The sequence below is a fragment of the Bos indicus genome, chromosome 1, assembly GCF_029378745.1.
Source record: "Bos indicus isolate NIAB-ARS_2022 breed Sahiwal x Tharparkar chromosome 1, NIAB-ARS_B.indTharparkar_mat_pri_1.0, whole genome shotgun sequence".
Taxonomy (NCBI): Eukaryota; Metazoa; Chordata; class Mammalia; order Artiodactyla; family Bovidae; genus Bos; species Bos indicus.
Genome location: NC_091760.1, coordinates 93,155,095 through 93,175,731, shown reverse-complemented (window position 1 = coordinate 93,175,731; position 20,637 = coordinate 93,155,095). Strand labels below are relative to the sequence as shown.

The 20,637-nt window shown below is 35.8% G+C and overlaps 1 protein-coding gene across 1 annotated transcript in view; it reads left to right on the top strand.

Annotated features, from left to right (window-relative positions):
• The first annotated feature begins 212 nt into the window (after window positions 1-212).
• Window positions 213-20,637, top strand: part of NAALADL2 (N-acetylated alpha-linked acidic dipeptidase like 2) — a 1,369,359-nt gene continuing 1,348,934 nt past the window's right edge. Inside the window, exon 1 of the mRNA XM_070802872.1 lies at window positions 213-322. The gene's annotated coding sequence lies outside the window, so the exon portion shown is untranslated. The remainder of the gene's footprint in view (window positions 323-20,637) is intronic.

Genomic DNA, 20,637 nt, shown 5'->3' with positions numbered 1-20,637 from the left:
TATATTAAATATGTATCATATGGTATATAAAGATTTCAAATATGTGTAGTTTTTCACTGTTTTCTCTTTTCTAATAACGTTCCTACATAAGCTTAAATTTTGTGCATACTTCATTTCCTTATCTCAGCAAATGTTTCGTGACATTCAGGTTACTGGTTATGAGGGAAAACAGGCAGTGACATCTGTCAACACATTGATTTCCAGGGTTGATACAGATGGTCTGAGCTGATCCCTGCTCTCCCTCACACCCCATTTGTGTGCCTTCCAAAGCTACCTGCTCATCTACATGGATGACCTTCTCAAAGAGGACCAGTCATGAAGGGTATTTAAAGGGTGATTTATTTGCTGTAATTTCTAAACCTGTTTATTATTTATTCAAAGATCTCTAAATCTGTAGAACAAATAGGCAAACTTTGGTTAGGATGATTGTGTTTTCCAGAAGCAGTATAGAGAATTAGAGAGGTTTCAAGTTGAGAGTCCATAAACCTGATTCAGTAGTTATTTGCTTTATGACTTCAGTAAGTCACTTTTGTATGTCTTTTAGTTTTGTACTTAAAAAAAATGGATTAATAATATACCAGTAGCAATGATGGGCTACTCTCATAGGCTTTGGGCTACAACCCTGAAGAAAATAGTGTAAATAAATTGTAAATAATCACAATAAGCTTGGCTTCTTGGTGATTACATTTACATTGGGAGGGATAGGAGATAAATACATTTGTAGAATGTATACGATATCTGATAGTGATAAATTCTATGGAAAAAAGTAAAATGAAGGAAAGACAATAGACAGTATGAAGAAAGGAGATGTTGCAGTTTTAAGGAAAGTGAGAAGGGAAAGCTTCACTGAGGTATTTTTAAACAAATACTTAAGGAGGCAGGGAGAGCCTCTAGTTATCAGGGATAAGAACTATCACATTAAGTGTGACAAATTAGGTTAAAAAAAATCTTAGCACAGTTGCTGGCTAAAGTACAGCAGTGTTTAAGAGTATTTGCAAGTAGTATTATAAATACATTAATCTTGGTTTTAAGAATTTAAAAAAATTTTTTAATTGGAGGAAAATTGCTTTACAATGTTGTATTGGTTTCTGCCATTCAACAATGCAAATCAGCCATAATTAAAGATCTTTTATGTGCAGCTGTGAGTTTCACTCTCATCACAGAAGTAGCCTATGACTATGTGGGTTGTGCCAGTATTTGGTTACTTTTCTTTTTGTTATGTGAAAACATAATCCAAAGAATGAGTCATAATCTCAAAATCTTGTAGTCAGAAAGACAATTTAATTGTTTCAGGTACATTTATTTTTCCCAAAATTGGAAAAATAATCTTTAGCATATTGGAATAGAAACTATCTTTTAGAACTTGATACAGAAACTGATAAAGCTATTTTTCTTTTTCTTTCTTTTTTAAACTAGAAGAGTCTTTAAACACACTTAAAGCTTGTTTTTACCTCATTATAGAAAGAAAGCTGGAAGTAGATGAGCCTGAAACATTGACTTTTATCCATCTTGAATTTCATGGAGCATCCAGAATGATGCATCTTTCCCTTCAAATATTTATCCATCACTTTCAGACAAGTGGTGTATGAAGCAATAAATAACAGATAGCTAGAACAGGAGAAAACAGTTTTTTAATGCCTTGTGCTTAAACTGTCACTCTGGCAGGAAGTAATAACTGAATACTGCATTATTTAGGGCAAGGTAATAGACTACTTCCTTATAGAGGCAAATTACTTTGGGATTGGCTGTCTTTCCCTCAGAAGCCAGGGTTTCCTCAGTGAAAGACTAGATTTGGAGGTTTGATTTGAAGTGATTGGCTACTGAATCCTCATGCTATATACACCAGAAAAGTGTTTCCTTTGAGACTCTGGTCATCATTTATCATTAAATAAAGAGTCATGCCAAGTGCATGCTTTTCCATATGGTAGGCGGTGGGATGCTTGATAAAAGCAGAGACCTGGCACTAGAATGATCTGTGTTTAACTCTGTTACTTGCTAGTATGATTCTAGATAAATTGCCCAGTGTTCTGGGACTCAGTTTCCCTGAATCCCAGAAAATTGGAAAGTACAAGTAGGTACACTAATTTAATTGAGTAACTGCAAGGATTAAGTTAAATGATGGGTGTAATGATCTGGAACTTACATTTTGGTGTCAACAAATAAATATTTACTACTTACAGATGATTTAAAGATCTTAAGTTACATAATGGCTTCCCTGGTAGTTTAGATGGTAAAGAATCTGCCTGCAATGAAGGAGACCCAGGTTTGATCCCTGGGTTGGGAAAATCCCCTGGAGAAGGAGATGGCAACTCATTCCAGTATTCTTGCCTAGGAAATTCCGTGGACAGAGGAGCCTAGGGGGCTAAGTCCATGGGGTCTCAAAGAGTTGGACATGACTGAGCAACTAACACTTCTTTCACAAGTTGCATAATATATAGACGTTTAGCTGTTGATTTTTGGTAATAGATTCTATTTCTATATGTATCATAGAAGGCACCCAGGTAATATTAGTGTTTTTTTTCTGTTCCCTCTCTCCCTTTGAATTTTACAAACCATAAGTAGTTTATGATCCCAAAAGATCATGTTCTATTGAAGGCTTTGTATTAGCCTCCACCTGCACAAATCTTGTGTGTCAGTATTCTGTTTAGTTTTAAAATACTATCTGGTAAATATAAGACAGCAGATTTGTAGAGTTGCATACTATTATTCATAGTAATAGTGCTGGTTGATGGCGTTTGGGCCTGCATGCCAATATTTTAAAATCAGCTTCTATTCAGTTGAATAATTATACTTTGATGCATGAAAAGTCCATTATGAATAGGACTAGTTCTAGTTTCAAATACTCTTATTCATAATGTTATTCATAATTTACTTGCTTTTGGATGGTAGTTATGATGGTTTCCCAATTGTAACTGCAAAATTCCTCTTTTTCAAGGTGCTCATTACTTTGGTCTATAAAGTAAGCCAAGTTGGACCAATAAATAGAAAATGAAATTAGTTGTGATTTTCACATTAATTTCCTTATTATGGAAATATATTTTTAATAAGTGATTGAGTCTTACTTTTTCTACTTTTTACTCCTTATTAAAATAATTTTTACCATTTTTCTGGACATAATGTGAACATATATTTGACAGTATTTATAATGTGTGTGTGTGCTCAGTTGTGTCCAACACCTTGCGACCCTATGGACTGTAACCCACCAGGCTTCTCTGTCCATGGGATTCTCCAGGCTAGAATACTGGAGTGGGTTGCCATTTCCTCTTCCATGGGATCTTCCCAACCCAGAATCAAACCCACGTCTCCTGTTGCTCCTGCATTGGCAGATGGATACTTTACCACTAGTATTTCAAATTGTTACAGGATCACACAATATTTCTATATTTACTTGGGAGTTTAATCACTTTTAAAGTTTTTAATTATCAGAATTTTATAAAATTAAACTATATTTTATTTCCTCTGTTTTTACTACTTTGATATTTTAAACAATATTGGCAAGAATATGACCTTGTTTGCAAATTTTTTTTTCACACTCATGTCCTAGGAGTCATTGATCTTTTGAACATGTAAACATTTGAAATTTTCTATATTAATTCTTTTGTGTATAATGGTATTTTAAGTCCAGTGCATGTTTTATTTCATGGCAATACATTTTGAAGAACAGGTGTAAAATCATTGGCATCATGTGGAGACTGGATTATAGTAATCCTATATCACTCTTAAATTCAGAATAATTAAAAATTACCTGAATTGCAACTTTTAAATGCAAGATGACATTTGCTTCTTTTCTGTAACTTTGAAAATGCCTCACTAATAGTTATTTGAACTTTTTTTTAGCACTATCTGCTTATTTTATGCTATTAGCCATTAATTGGGTTTATTTAAACTAAGTAGGTTATTTACCGTCTCTTTAGGAAGACTTACCTGGTGATAACACTCTCAGATGAGATCTGAAAGAATGGATATTCAAAGACAAAATGATCTAAATAATATCTCAGAATTCTGTTGCCATAAATTTCTGTGATTTAAAATCATTCCATTTACTGTCTGTAATATAAACGCCATAACTAAAAAACAACCAGCACAATATTGAATTGCAAATGTTATTTTTTTCACATTGAAGTAATTTTATTTTTATGTAAAAAAAATAGCTGAAAAAAATACCCAAATGTTAAGAAAACAGAAAACAGCGAGAAAACCAATTTCTCAGCCTAAATAATCAGAAAGGAACACAAAATTTATGCATAATGTTCATTGAAGAATATATTTGTAAAGAGTTCCCATGGATGCTCACATTCAGTTGTGTTCGACTCTTTGAGACTGTAGACTCTAGCCCATTAGGCTCCTCTATCCATGGGATTTTCCAGACAAGAATACTGCAGTAACCTGTAATTTCCTCCTCTAGGATATCTTCCCAACCCAGGGATCAAATCTGTGTTTCCTGCTTGGTAGGTGGATACTTTACTACTGAGCCACCTGGGAAGCCCATTTCCAAGGATCAGTTCAGTTCAGTCATGCCAGACTCTTGACAGCACATGGACTGCAGCACACCAGCCTTCTCTGTCCGTCACCAACTCTCCATGGACTGTATTTCCAAGGATAGAGAATAGTTAAATAATTTACAGCATATCCACATGAAATGTGAAAGTCGCTCAGTCATGTCTGACTCTGAGACCCCATGGACTATACAGTCCATGGAATTCTCCAGCCAGAATACTGGAGTGGGTAGCCTTTCCCTTCTCCAGTGGATCTTCCCAGCCCAGAAATTGAACCGGGGTCTCCTGCATTACAGGCAGATTCTGTACCAGCTGAGCCACCAGGGAAGCTCAAGAATACTGCAGTGGGTAGCCTATCCCTTCTCCAGTGGATCTTCCCAACCCAGGAATTGAACCAGGGTCTCCTGCATTGCAGGCAGATTCTTAACTAACTGCACTACCAGGGAAGCCCCATATCCACATATGGAACTTAAACAATTTTAATATTTTATGAGATTAGTTCATGTGTGTGCTTAGTCATATCCAGCTCTTCAAGACCCCATGGTCTGTAGCCTGCAAGGCTCCACTGTCCATGAAATTTTCCAGGCAAGAATACTGGAGTGGGTTGCCATTGCCTCCTCCAGGAGATGTTCCCGATCCAAGAATTGAACCCAAGTCTCCTGCACCTCTTACACTGGCAGGCAGATTCCCTACCATTAGTGCCACCTGGGAAGCCATTGGGAGGTTAGTTTATGACAGAGGAAGTATTCACAATATAATGGTATGTTAAAAATACAAAACTATATACTCACTTTGATCTCAGTTTTGATTTATAGAAATATATGAATGCACATATGTATGTATCTTATATGTATGTTTATTTCAGGATATAATAATAAAGCTGAGTGTTGTTTGATTTCCTTTGCCAATGCTATTTTATTTTTTCAGATCATATATGGCCTTGTTGCAAAATATTTTATACACATTTCCAAATGTTTGTAATCTTTTGAACACGTAAATGTTTCATCTTGGTGATTCTTTTATAAGTAATATGTCAGAAACAATCAAAATGGGTAGTTTTTGTAAAATTACTAAACAAAGTACTCATATTTCTTTATTTTAAGATAAAGAAATAAGTATCAGTAAAGTGTATATTAATGTACTAAGTTGTGTTTTCAAATGGTATCACAGTAACAATGTGATAATTGAATTTCACACCTTCCAACAAGCTGCCTTTTATTGCCATGAACATAGAATCTAAATAAAAATATTTGCTCTGGTTTTGCTTATTAAAACATACAATGTAAGCTTATTACGTGATTTTAATCACAACAGAAAGATTTTAGGACCTTTCTGCATGTCCTTCATTCAGTAGATAATTATGAATGTCCAGTTGATATATATCAAGAACTTTGATAGGCCCTGGAGATAAAAAGAATAAGAAAGGTTTTTTATTTTAATGTGAAGAAAGAATTTAGTAAAGAACAATTTTATACTATAGTGCTTCATTGTTAATATAATAGAAGTACATATGAGAAGCTATGGGACAAAGGACCCTAACTCTGAGTGGGGTTGTCAAGGAAGACTAAAAAAAGTGATGTATCTAATCTGAGGCTGAAAGTGAAGTGAAGTGAAGTGAAAGGTACTCAGTCATGTCCGACTCTTTGCAACCACCTTGACTATACAGTCCATGGAATTCTCCAGAATACTGAAGTGGGTAGCCTTTCCCTTCTTCTGGGGATCTTCCCAACCCAGGGATCGAACCCAGGTCTCCTGCATTGCAGGTGGATTCTTTACCAGCTGAGCCACAAGGGTCTGAGACTGGAGATAGGAGTTAAAGAGGAAGGAAGAAGGTAAAGGGCATTTCTACACAGAAAATAGCATGAACCAAATTATGACTATGGCACTAGGAGAGATTACAGAAGAAGATCAGTCTTTAAAAAAGCTGTTAATACTTTGTTAACAGTATCAGCATAAACAATTAAGGAGACTATGTGAGAATATCAAATTATAGACTTATTAAAGGTAACCATAAAAATATGCTTTGCATATTAACACAATATTCAGAAATGTTAGTGAAAGAATTTGTTCCACATGAATTATTTTTCTAATAAACATTTAGGAAGGGGAAGGTTAATTTATTCGTGCTTGATAAAAATATATTTTAGTACTTTTGCTTCATTAAACATGATTTTTCCTCCTTTGTTCATTTTGCTTCTTTTGGAGATTTTGGAATTGGTGTAATTATGAAACATCTGTTTTTGCCCTCTGCTGTAATACAGTCATGTCTTCCTGTACTATTTAGATACTTGGCAATTTTTGTGTTTGTTTGTTTGTTTTTTTCAAACTGGCTTCGGCTTCCATGGTACTTCAGACAGTAAAGAATCGGCCAACGAGGTGGGAGACCCTGGTTCGATCCCTGGGTCAGGAAGATCCCATGGAGAAGGAAATGGCAAGCCACTTTAGTATTCTTATATGGAGAATCCTATGGACAGAGGAGCCTGGTGGGCTACAGTCCATGGGGTCACAAAGAGTAGGCAGTGAATGAGAGACTAACATTTCACTTTTTTTCACTTTCACTTTACTGGCTTCAGATTGTTCTTTTTGCCTTTTATTTTTTCCCTTCTGATAAGGAGTCCTGTACCTATTTCCAAAAGTTCTTCAATTGACTTTGGAATTTTGACAGTTCTTACAGTTAGTTAAAATTCATATTATTGCATTTCCATCTTGAGCTTATGCTAGGTAAGTGGTTTTCAGAAGTCCTGAAGTATATGTACTTAACATCCCTCCATACCTCTCAGACTGTCCTTTTGTAGCCTGTTCTCAACGTTGGCTTTTTCCTTGTAACTTTAAAATTGTGTCAGTGCAGGAAGAGATTGGTATACAGTCTGATTTAGTCTAGAAATGTCAAAATGTCAAGGCCCCGGAGCACATCTCCATCAAGGGTCCCCATCAGTATCGCCTGAATGATACTGAAATCTTGGCTTTCAAACCCCATTCTTAGTCCCTGCCTCTTATCTGCCTCTCAAGTAGGCAAATGTGCCCTGCATTGTACTCAGCAGAAAAGGGAGAATTAGTTCCTCTTTAGCATTGCTTCAGAGGAGGGATTCATAGTGTCTCCAAGCCTCAAAGGCTATGTAGTCCCAGGGAGGCCTGGTAGAATGTATCTGAGGAGCTTATCACTGCTATCTATGATATCTCTTAGTAGGCAGTGCCCCCCAGATTATTTTTATATGGCCTGATCAAAGGCTGGGCTTCTCATAGAAACTGACATAATTTGAAGGGAAAGAGAAAATGACCACAGTGTTGACTTTGGAATATTAGAAATTTGTTGTATAGTAATTCTGTTTCCTTGCTATGGACTGCCTTTGGAGATACTAATCAGGATCATGCATAATCAAAATAAAAAAGCAACTTCAAGTGCTTCATATCTAAAGCTTATTATATCAAGTTGCTATTTAGCTATAACAGTGAAGTCACAGAAGGCATAATGATTGTAGAACTTGAATCTAACAGCAGTTAAAGCAAATGGAATACATAATAAGAATACATGGAAAGAAGACAGGACCAGGGCTGGAAAGATGTTATATTTCTTTTATTCTGTGACAGACAGTACAGACTTCCATTTAGCTCTGTTTATGGAAATGTATTAAATTGATGGTTACCATCATATTAGTTCACGATACAGTTCTATTTTGTTCTGTTTCAAATTTGTTCTAGTTTTAACCAAAGAGATCCACTTAAAATGATCTTAATAAGCTTGAGTGAATGTAAGCATGCAGTTGGGAAGGTGTAAGTCTGTTTAAGAAGAAACATATATGAGTCCACAATGACTGCAGCTCAAGAAAAACAGTATGAACTGCTTTGGGGAAGGTTAATTGCTACAATAGGAGACCTCTGTAATATCCCCCAAGTGGGTCCTGAATATAATGATTTTTCTGTCCTCTATGGGATACAGCTAGAATTTTAAAAATTGTATCTGTTGTTTGCAAGCAAGATTGACTGAGATACTTGTATTTCTCAGACTTACTACATGTCTGCAAAAATATAATGGAACAAATGGCACCCATAAATTCTCTGTTGAAAATACTTCTTGGTTTAAATTTTTATGCTCGCTTGAAAGATTGTGTTTGCAGGTTACATTTCTAAAAGAGATCCCAGGAGACCTGAGATAAGAGTTGGGACTGGACATCCTGATGGGACCACTTTCTTTGCCATTAAGAAACTAGTGGAAGGAGGGGGTGCCTTCTCTCACACCCTGCCTCACATAGAGGCTGGATTATAAAGCAAGAAGCCCTTGGTCATTCCTTGATTGAAAAGAGAGAGGCTCCAGCTCCAGGGCCAAGCTCTTCATACTGATAAAGAGCTGCAGTGTTGGGCAGCACATAGGAAGGGTACAGGGGTAATCTAGATTTAACTGAGTGCCACACAAAGGAAGGAATACCTGAAGAATAGAACTCATTGCAAGGGTTTCCCAGGGGTGCAGTGGTAAAGAATCTGCCTGCCAATGTAGGAGATGTAGCCCTGGGGTCAGGAAGATCCCCTGGAGAAGGAAATGGAAACCCACTCCAATATTCTTGTCTTGAAAACTCCACGGATAGAGGAGCCTGGTGGGTTATAGTCCACGGGGTAACAGAGCTGGGTGTGACAGCACTGAGAGCCCATTTCAGTCTCTTGTGTCTTATAAATTTGACTCTGTGGTGAAAAACAACTGAAACAGTGTGGCTAATACAGTCCCTAAAATATTTGTGGTCATAGACTAGTGGCCTTAATGCTAGACTAAGCTAGACTAAGTGACCTTAATGCTAGCCCAGTGGAGTTTGAGCTTTGTATTAACAGGCGAAAGGCCAGAAAAATTGAAACTTTTGTTCATGTTGTTTTGATTATAAGAATGACTTGCTCAGAGTTGTGTATGAAGACAATGCATTTGCTGTTTATGTGACAATGGGTTCAGAGAAGAAGCTTCAGAGTCTATGCCCATGTAATTGGTAATACTTTTCCCTTATAAAGATACTTATGTACCTTAGAAATTTTGAAGTTAACTTGTTTTTCTACATTTTTAAAACAAATATATTGGAAGATCTTGGATCAACTTAAACATATTTTTCTGGTAAGGACATCATTATTAAATAAGTATATTTTCCAATATCAGCCTAAGTGAGTTTCAACTTTATATGCTGTGATTGGAATATATAATTCATGCATATATTAAAGAGAATTACAGTTTAGGATGGATTCATAATGATACTGCCATCAAATTTTATGGATCAATGGAGAGTATTAGAGTTTCTGAAATCATGCTGTGTTCTTATAAAGGCCTTAGGTGTAGAATGAATATATTATTTCTTTTTGCTAACCACAAGACCCTAGATAGTGGATGAAAGACCGTGAATGCTTTCATGTTATGTTACTCTGGGCACAATCTTAGAAACATTTACAATTCCTAAATGTGTTTATTTCTTAATGAAAGAGATTATGGTATCTCCACAGCTCTGAAAAATCAGTTTCTGTCAACAGTCAGCTAAGACCACACACCAAGGAAAAAAAGTAAAGAGATTCCCAGTGAGGTTTATGATCAGAATTATTGGCGAGTTAAAAAAAAAAATTCTTGAGTAGGACTCTTCAAAAATTCTGATTCTATAATCCCTATGTGGCCTCAGACTCTGTATTTTTCAAATAAGTTCAGGTTTGAGAACCACAGCAATGTTGTGTGATTGGGAAATATACAATAGAAATAGAAATGCAATAGAAAATAAAAGGTAGGAATTTTGCCTTTATTTTGCTTTCTGGTGTGGTCAAAGGAACACAAAATTAAATGATACTTTCAAAGCTAGTGAATGATGAATTAAAATTAATATAAACAAAAAAGTACATTAGAAGAGCAAGTCTTCTTTTTTAATTTCTTCTTAAATTGTAGAAAAACATATATGACATAAAATTTGCCGTTTTAGCTATTTAGGAGTGTGCTGTTCTGTGATATTAAATATATTTGTATTTCTGTGCAATCACCACTACCATCCATCTCAGAATTTTTCATATCCCATAACTGGAATTTTTAAGCAGTAACTTTCAATTCCCTCTTCCCCATCTCCTGACACCACCATCCTAGTTTCTGTCTATGTAAATTTATTCTAGCCCCTCATTTAAGTATGCTGCTGCTGCTGCTAAGTTGCGTCAGTCGTGTCTGACTCTGTGCAACCCCATAGACGGCAGCCCACCAGGCTCCCCCATCCCTGGGATTCTCCAGGCAAGAACACGTGTGGGTTGCCATTTCCTTCTCCAATGCGTGAAAGTGAGAAGTGAAAGTGAAGTCGCTCAGTAGTGTCCGACCCTTAGTGACCCCATGGACTGCAGCCTACCAGGCTCTTCCATCCATGGGATTTTTCAGGCAAGAGTACTGGAGTGGGTGCCATTGCCTTCTCCATCATTTGAGTATAATCATACATTATTTTTCCTTTTGTGTCTGGTTTATTGCCTTCAAACTTCAACCATATCATAACATGTTTCAGAGCTTCATTACTTTTTAGGACTGAATAATATTCCACCATATCTATATGTACAACACTTTGTTTATCCACTGATGGGACATTTGGGTTTTTTCTAGCTTTTGGCTATTGTGAATAATGCTCCTAAGAGATTGGCATACAAATATCTGTTGGAGCCCTGCTTTCAGTTCTTTTGAACTGGAACTGCTGGATCATATGGTAATCATATATTTAATCTTTTGAGGAGCTACTATACTATTTTCCATATCTTCAGCACCATTTTGTATTCCTGCTAGCAGTGCACATAGTAAACCAAGCATTCTCACCTTTCCAATAACTTCTCAACCTTTGGCAGAAATTGCCTTTTGATTCTCTTCTGTTTTTTTTTTCCCTACTAAAATACCCTGGTATGGTGTTTACTATTTATGGCAGAAAGTGAAGAGGAACTAAAAAGCCTCTTGATGAAAGTGAAAGTGGAGAATGAAAAAGTTGGCTTAAAGCTCAACATTCAGAAGACGAAGATCATGGCATCTGGTCCCATCACTTCATGGGAAATAGATGGGGAAACAGTGGAAACAGGGTCAGACTTTATTTTTCTGGGCTCCAAAATCACTGCAGATGGTGACTGCAGCCATGAAATTAAAAGACGCTTACTCCTTGAAAGGAAAGTTATGACCAAACTAGATAGCATATTGAAAAGCAGAGACATTACTTTGCCAACAAAGTTCCATCTGGTCAAGACTATGGTTTTTCCTGTGGTCATGTATGGATGTGAGAGTTGGACTGTGAAGAAGGCTGAGCACCGAAGATTTGATGCTTTTGAACTGTGGTGTTGGAGAAGACTCTTGAGAGTCCCTTGGACTGCAGGGAGATCCAACCAGCCCGTTCTGAAGGAGATCAGCCCTGGGATTTCTTTGGAAGGAATGATGCTAAAGCTGAAACTCCAGTACTTTGGCCACCTCATGCAAAGAGCTGACTCATTGGAAAAGACTCTGATGCTGGGAGGGATTGGGGGAAGGAGGAGAAGGGGACGACAGCGGATGAGATGGCTGGATGGCATCACTGACTCGATGGACGTGAGTCTGGGTGAACTTCGGGAGTTGGTGATGGACAGGGTGGCCTGGCCTGCTGCGATTCATGGGGTTGCAAAGAGTCATACATGACTGACCGACTGAACTGAACTGAACTGAACTGACTGAACCACATCTCAAAGGCGAAAAACTAATAGACAGTTAATTATTGTTGGCTCATCTTCACTCAGATGCATTATATTTATGTGGTTATAAATCACAGAGTGTAATAATCTAGTCTGGGGCATTCAGAATCAAATAGAATTCTGAACCAAATAGAAGTGAATTTAACCCATCACTGTTAAATTAGAACAGTTCCAAAATATTTGTGGCAGTTTTTTTGCATTAATGTTGACACTTCTAATAACTTTTAAACATTACCTATATATATATCATTAAATATTGTCTGCATGTATGAAATAATTTTGTGTGAAATTATCAGTAACCATGAAAAATGTTGTAGTGTTAAAAGTTATAGAAATATGAGAAATATTTTCAGTTATTCTGACAAACTGAAAATGTAGTTGTTGCTGTAAAGAATTCAGCATCATTGTCTGTTTTTGTTGTTGTTGGCTACAAGGAGGCTCAGAGATAAGTTTAATATTCAATCTCAGTAACTACTTTTCATTTTAGCAACCTGATTGTCTGCATGCCTGTTAACATGAGGAACTGAGGAATCTGGAGCCACTAATCATTTTTTGGTGTGAAGTAGAGTATATATACATATACGTGTATATACATGTACATATATAAAGAATGAATGGATCCTTGACCAAATGAATAAAATAAAATAAATCTTATAGATATTTATTTCTAAAACCTATACTTTCCCTTGGTTACCAACTCTGGATTAAACTGGAATATGTAGGCTTAAAAGGAGAAACAAGCCTTCAGGACCAATCTCACATGTCAGTCTTTTGGCTTTGAATTTCAGAATTTGTGTTCTGAATATATAATCCTGAAAAATGTCATTAGTTTACTATTTGTGTAAACATTTGTATATTTCATTAAAAAATTATGTGTAACATTAAAAAATGCAAGATACTTTAATTAAGCTTTAGTTTTTCTTAATTCATGAATAGATATACAAAATGCATTGAAGACGAAATATAGGAAAATCAATATAATTTTGGGGTTTATTTTACAAAATGAGATTCAAATTGTCACAAAAATTAAATAGGATATAAAAATGGTTTTCTTTTAAAAAAGTACTTCTTCCTATTTTTAATTAAATAAATGAATTGAGAGAAATATAAATGTTAGTTTGTAGTATATCTTACTTGTAAATAATGATAATGAAGCACATGTCAATCATTGAATCCTGTCATCTTTAGGGGTTTTTATTTCAACTCACATAATTTTATACTGCCTTCAAAATGGGCTCATAAATCTTTAGAGATTTTTTTCAACATCCACTATTTATATAAGGATCTATGACTATTATCAGTTTCTTAGGGAATTTATTCACCTCTGAAGACAATGGAAACAGTTTGAAAGCAGTTGCTTGGGAAGCACTGGGGCTTTGGGATCTGAAAAGACTTGGGTTGTAATTCTGTCTCTGCCACTTACTTATGGGGTGTGAGGCAATGATCAAGTTACTTCACCTTCCTTAGTTTCGTTTATCTCAGTTGTAAACTAATGTTACAATATGTATAGGGTTACGGCAAGGATTCAGTCACTTGATATATAAGTCTGCTCAAGATAGGCACTCAGAATGGTAATTATTATGGCTAATAGATAAACACAAAAGTAAGCTGCTTGCATCCTAGCATTCAGTATGTTTTAATGGTACACCTAATAGGAATCTATCATAGTAAACTATGGAGAAAATGAAAAACATCTTTTTTATGTCTGAAAGTTGAAGTTATGATCATGCTTGCCAAAACTTGGTAGAGATCCAGAGGAAAAAAGTGCAAGAGATTTGTTGTTATATGAAACTAAAGGGTTCACTCTAGCAATGGATTTTGATCAAGTTAATAAAGTTCATTAAGTAAATGAGGTACCCCAGTGACATATATTCAGTTATGAAAAAATTGACCAATGGAAAATCTATTTTTGTATAGAAATATATTTATATATGACAGCATAGTATTTTTGCATATTGTTTATGATAGTATGAATATAATATCAAACATCTTTAGCACAAGACATGAAGGATTCAAACTTGAGTAACCATTATCATCATTAAGCAAGATAAAGTTAATAAGAGATGTGGAACTCTAAAGGAGGAAAGCACACAACTGAAATTTGCACCTATATGCTGTGAATAGAAATGATTTTTTGAAAATTTATTCAGAAATAGAAGTTCTCATTTTAAAAACTGAATACACACACACTCATATTCAAAGGAGAATTTGAGATAAAAATAAGAACAATAAAGAATATAAAAATACATTTACAATTAATAATTTTTACTATAAAATTTTAGGTAAGAGTGATATTTAAATTTTAATTCTATAAATCTTTATTATAGCATTTCTTTAAGCTTAGTTACTTTTCCTTAAGACACTTTACAATTAAATGTGTTTAAGATATATTATTAATTTGCTTAGTCACTTAGTCATATCTAACTCTTTTGTGATCCCATGGACTGCAGGCCGCCAAGCTCCTCTGTCCATGGAATTTCCCAGGCAAGAATACTGGAGTGGATTTCCGTTTCCTTCTCCAGGGGATCCTCCCAACCCAGGGATTGAACCTGTATCTCCTACATTGGAAGGAGGGTTCTTTACCACTGAGCCATCAGGGAAGCCCTATATTTTTAATATTTCATGCATAAGACAAATATTTATTATATAGATAAGTTGGGAATAATTAATGAAAATACTACATATGCTGCTTGCTCTTTTAATGAAATAATTTGATTAAATTATTTTAGCACAGGTGGATTGAACAAAACTAATGTGAAATCTGATGATCTATTCTCTGCTTGCTTCTAAGGTTTATCAGTTTTTAATTGTACATCTAAGACACTGTTAACCTTTGTAGTTTCTTTTCTTGCCTATTAATCTAAGAAGTTTCAGTTTTGTTTAGAATATATCATAGTTTAAAGATGATCGCTATTTAACCTATTAAAACTAATAATAAAATAAAAATAGTAGTTTATATACACGTGGCTTTCATGGCCTTTGAAGTTCACAAAGCCTTTTCATATATAATTTCATTTCCTTCCCACAGTCACCCTGTGATGTGGCAAGGGATTACTTTCACAGCTTTATAGGTGATGAAATTGAGACTCCATGAGAATAAATTACTTGCTCAAGGTTGCGCTGTTAGTAATTACTAAAATTGAGATTTGGATTCATTACTGGAAATGGATTGTGCCTAGAAGAGTTTACACAATCAGTTGCTTGTAGTGGCCCCACAGTGAACATAAACTGGTGAAGTGAATTGAGTCTCAGACACTGAGGAGTGAGTGATATGGTTACTGGGTAGCACAGGCCCTGTTTGTGGGGAGCCACAGCATTTGGGTGTAACTTTTTGTTGTCTTGAGCAACTCTGGGTACAGCATTGCCAGACATTTGATTTCTTAAGAGAAGCTCAAAATCCAAATATTATATGAAACACCTTTGTTATAAATGGCAACTAATTTGAAAGTTGACAAAAAGTGGCCTAAGTGAGACAAATCCAAGGGCTGATGTTGCTATCAACTTAAAATGTGTAGTGTATCCTTCATTTTTAGGTGGAATAAGTGTACATGGGGAACCTCGCATTTGGCTCTAAGTGTAAGGTGAAAGAGATGTCACTCTAAATCCTACTCTCTAGGATTGAGCCCACATTTATAACTCAAGTAGGTATTTAGACAATCTTTGTCTCTTGATTTCCTTAATAAACTACTTACTCTTTTGTTTTCTCAATCCAAATGTGTTACATGCCAACCTCGTACCTGGTACTGTTAACACAAAGAATATTACATAGTATTTTCCTTCAGGTCTTACCCCAAAACATTCTAGTCATCAATAAACTTCAATAAATGAGTGTTGGAAGCAAAATAGAAAGCTGCATAGTGAAGGTAATGTTTACCAGTGTTGCCCATGTAAAATCAAATATCATTTAACACAATAGTAAAAGGGTGCCATGTGGATGTGTAGACGCATATGTGTGAGTAAATAAAAGTTTACTCTAACATGTATTTCATGATTCCTATAACTCTTCCTCATATAGGCCCCTTAAAATAAAAATGTTACTTTATTAAAAAAAAAAAAAGAAGAAAGAAACTGCATTTCTAGTATAGTACTGTCTTGTTCCTAGGCAGATAAAACTGCTATGTGGAACATTTCTACTTAAAAACAATGTGGATTTTCAGAATCTATGTATTTTCTACTCATACTCAGTTTTTGGTTTTTTTTTTTTTTTTCATTTTTGATACCACAGGCTTTGTAGGCTTTCACGCACATAATTTATTCAAAGATTCATTTGCTTTTTGAAAATAATAAATATGAAATATACAATAGGTTAAAAGTTAAAAATGTGTATATTTAACTCTTGCATGTTTATATCTGTAGAGATCATATACATGTGTGTATATGTGTGTCACTGAAACTGTGAGAGAGAGAAGAAAGGAGAGAGGGAAGGATAGAGAAAGTGTTTTATATCATTTGATGAGTTGCTCTGAGTCCAGTAATGAAAACCTGTGATTGTATTTCTCTGTTGCCCTTCTGCCAGAGAGTTCAGAGCCTAATTTGATATATGGTCTTAGTAACTATGTTTTCATACTTGTACTTTTCTTTAGTCCTTATTTTCTATATATAGTAAAAAAAATATATATATATAATATATATTATATATATATAATAGATGTATATATATACATTTGTGTCTTCATCCTTGTATATAAAGGTATACATATATAACTTTTAATATGCCTTTCAATTGCATGCGTATACATACCAGACATACGTATAGTTTCTGATTGTTTTTGTCTTATTTTGAATACCCTTATGTATGTTTTTTGTTTTAAGTATATTATATTATTAGTGGAAATAGGTTACAGGGACAGAGGGAAAGAATAGCAGAGAAATAACCCCCAAACCTTCAGACACACATACACAGACACTCACATACACACACACATGGCTGAGTGGAGTATAAACTAGCCCAACTGTTCTCATGTGACAGAGTAAGTTCATTTGAGAGCTGAGGATGAGACCTAGGGTGCCTATTTCTTATATCTTTTTTGGCATAAATAAGAAATTGCTTTAGATAGAATATTAACAACTTTTATCCTCTTTGGCAAGACATTGTCTATTTCTATCTTATGCATGAAAATATTTCTTGCACATTTTCAGATAATTTGAGATATATTATAAAGCAATAGATAAAGGAAATTTATAAATCTTATACAATAAAGCTGACTGTTTTAGTGTAAGTGGCCAGTCAGTAATAACAGTGATGATACAAGGCATTTTTTGACTTTTTTTCTTCATCCAGTGTAATGAACTGAAACTTCTGATAGGGGAGAAATATGGTCCAGGGATTGGTGGGGGTGGAACTTTAACATTAATCCAAAGGTACCTTCTACTGATAAGAACCTGTTTGTGTGTATCCTTGTCTTTAAAATTGCTGTAAGGGACTTTGAATGACTATAATGTTGTTTTTGAGACAACATTCTTTAAGATGTTCCATGAAAAGTTGATCATATAAGTGTGCAAAACACTGTATGCCTGTTTTGTCACATGTGTAAGCATTAAAGACTTTTTAAAGAGTAAAAGTCAGCCTTGAAGTTTGGAATTTCTTTTAAGAAACTTGTTTTCATTTTCAGTATGTCTATAACCACAGATGGGTACTCATGGTCATAGTAGTCAGCTATTGCTGAAGAAAAGAATTCATGTTATAGGACATATGAGTAGAGTCCTGGTTATTTATAGATTAAATTAACAATGCAAAATATGGGAAGATACTGCTGCCAAGAAATTAAAAGATGCTTGCCCTTTGGAAGGAAAGCTATGACAAACCTAGACTGTATTGAAAAGCAGAGACATCACTTGGCCGACAAAGGTCCGTACAGTCAGAGCTATGGTTTTTCCAATAGTCATGTATGGGTGTGAGAGTTGGACCATAAAAAATGCTGAATGCCAAAAAATTGATGCTTTTGAATTGTGTGCTGGAGAAGACTCTTGAGAGTCCCTTAGGTTGCAAGGAGATCAAACCAATCAATCCTAAAGAAAATAAACACCAAATATTTATTAGAAGGACTGATGCTAAACCTGAAGCCCCAATACTTTGGCCACCTGATGCGAAGAGCTAACTCATTGAAAAAGACCCTGATGCTGGGAAAGATTGAAGGCAAAAGGATAACGGGGCAGGCAGTAGAAGATGAGATGGTTGGTTGGCATCATTGACTCAGTGGACATGGATTTGAGCAAACTCCCTGAGATAATGGAGGATAGAGGAGCCTGTTACCTTGCAGGGCCTGGGGTTGCAAAGAGTCGGACACAACTTAGCAACTGGACAACAACAACAAATAAACAGAAATGCCTTGACACACCAAGCTTAAATGAAGTTATGTTTTCCATTTCAGATATAGCCATTGACTGATTATTTTATGCTACCATATAAAAGACAGTCAGTCAGTCGGTTCAGTCGCTCAGTCGTGTCCAACTCTTTGCGACACCACTAATCACAGTGCACCAGGCCTCCCTATCCATCACCAACTCCCGGAGTTCACTCAGACTCACGTCCATTGAGTCGGTGATGCCATCCAGCCATCTCATCCTCTGTCGTCCCCTTCTCCTCCTGACCCCAATCCCTCCCAGCATCAGAGTCTTGTAGTTCCATATAAAAATAACTTATCATGATTAGTTTCTTTTAAAAAGTTTTCCTGCATTTGGTTCCATTCATTTATTTTATACTTACTGGAAGAACTGATTATTTAATTTAATAAAGTATTTGGTATTCCTTTACTTCTTTAGGAAAAAAAGAAACAATTCTCTTCTACCTCATATAAGCTTTGGTTCTATGTCCTGTTTCTATACCTTTTTATTAATTTGAAATCATGCTAACATTTAGAACATGATTTTAAACTATGTTTTCATGATATTTGATTTGCCCATGTGGTATCAGTGAACCCAGATTTCCTGCTCCATTATTATGTGGGTTATAAATAAAATTATGTGTGAAGTCTTTTATTTCTTCCTTATTTCAGTCACATTTTTCATCCATGTTGATGTAGACAGTGAGTCCAGAAATACCCACCTTTGGTACTTTCGGTGGATATAGACCAAAGTTTTATGGCCTTTGGTTTATGAAAGAGACAACACTGAAGAACAGTACAGAATGGACAGCTTTTTCCATAAAGAATGCCAGATCAATTGAATATCCATGGAAGAAAAATAAATTTTGTCTCTTCTATTACACCACACACAAATCAAAATTTCAACTGTAAAATGGCAAACATTCTAGAAGATAACTATATTAATCTGGGTCAGTTGAGAATCAAAGCCCTAAAACAAGATTGAAGTACAAAATAATTGTGCATAGAAATACCTTGGAGGCAAATGGAAAAGCAGGCAGGGGAGACAGGAAGAGTTATGCCTCTAATACTGGTCTGACCTGTTCAAGAAGAGAAGGAAGGAGAGTTGGCTGAGAGAGTATGAGACTGCAGTGTGGCTCTAACTGAGTTAAGCCCTGGATTCAGGCCTCCAGTCAAGCCCATCTATGAGAGCAGTCTCACCACTACCAGGTGCAGGCCTGCCTTAGTGTCCCTGTCACACTCAGTCAGTACCAGAAGTAGGCTATGGCAAGTGTAGTTTCTCTGAATATGGTGTTAGACTTCAGAGTGCAATATCTGAAGTTTCCAGTTAATTATGATCTACCTTCATATCTACTACAATGCCCTGGCGGGGCGGGGGAGGGGGAGGGGGAGGATATCTTCCTGATTTTATGATTGATAAAGACTTCATAAAGAGAACACAAAAAACACCAGTCATAAAGTGAAGAAAAAAGACTTCACTCAAAAACTTTGTAAATCAAAAGACATCATTAAGAGAGTGAGAAGGAAAACCAGAGAATTTAAGAAGATATTTGCAATCCACATAGTCCACAAAGGATATATATATATAGCAAATATAAAGAATTTCTGCAAGTTAAAAAAAATAACAACCCCATGGAAAAATGGGCAAAAGACTTGAACAGGCAGTTTATAGAATAGAATATTCAAATAGCCAGCAACCATATGACAAAGTATTCATTTACATTAGTTATCAAGGCAGTGCAAATAAAACCATATTGAAATACCACTATACTAGTATTACTTGTTCAACTGTGTCAGACTCTATGACCCCATCAGGCTCCTCTGTCCATGGAATTCTCTAGGCAAGACTTCTGGACTGGATAGTCATTCCATTCTTCAAGGGATCTTTCTGACCCAGGGATTCAACCTGGATGTCTTGCATTGCAGGAAGATTCTTTACTGTCTGAGCCACAAAGGAAGCCCAAAATACTATCAGATCAGTTCAGTCGCTCAGTCGTGTCCGACTCTTTGTGACCCCATGAATCGCAGCACGCCAGGCCTCCCTGTCCATCACCAACTCCCGGAGTTCACTGAGACTCACATCCATCGAGTCAGTGATGCCATCCAGCCATCTCATCCTCTGTCGTCCCCTTCTCGTC